At 26.2% G+C, this 286-nt stretch overlaps 1 protein-coding gene across 1 annotated transcript in view; it reads left to right on the top strand.

Moving 5' to 3' along the window:
• Positions 1-286, top strand: part of LOC119581951 (dedicator of cytokinesis protein 7-like) — a gene marked incomplete in the record, with an annotated part of 118,380 nt that overhangs the window by 103,704 nt on the left and 14,390 nt on the right.

The following is a 286-nucleotide window of genomic DNA, read 5'->3' as shown; positions in this document are numbered from 1 at the left end:
GTGTAAAACCATATTGCTTTAGGTATGAATGAAACCCTCCAGACTTCATGGAACTGATATTAGGAAATAACCAGTAGGGTATTATGTTGAAGCTACTTTTATGTTCTTACTAAAGTTAAGTTTAATAAGTTTTTTTTTTAACATTTGTTATATTAACCCTATACAAGTGTAAATAGATTTGCAGCATGTATTTTTGTTTTTATTGATTTTGATATTGAAATAAATCAACTTAATAAACATATAGCAATTAGTGATTTGTGACAAAAAATCGTAACTTCATTCATCT

Source organism: Penaeus monodon, chromosome 15 (assembly GCF_015228065.2).
Source record: "Penaeus monodon isolate SGIC_2016 chromosome 15, NSTDA_Pmon_1, whole genome shotgun sequence".
Classification (NCBI taxonomy): domain Eukaryota; kingdom Metazoa; phylum Arthropoda; class Malacostraca; order Decapoda; family Penaeidae; genus Penaeus; species Penaeus monodon.
Note: the sequence above shows the minus strand (reverse complement) of the source record. Positions and strands in the feature narration are given on the sequence as shown.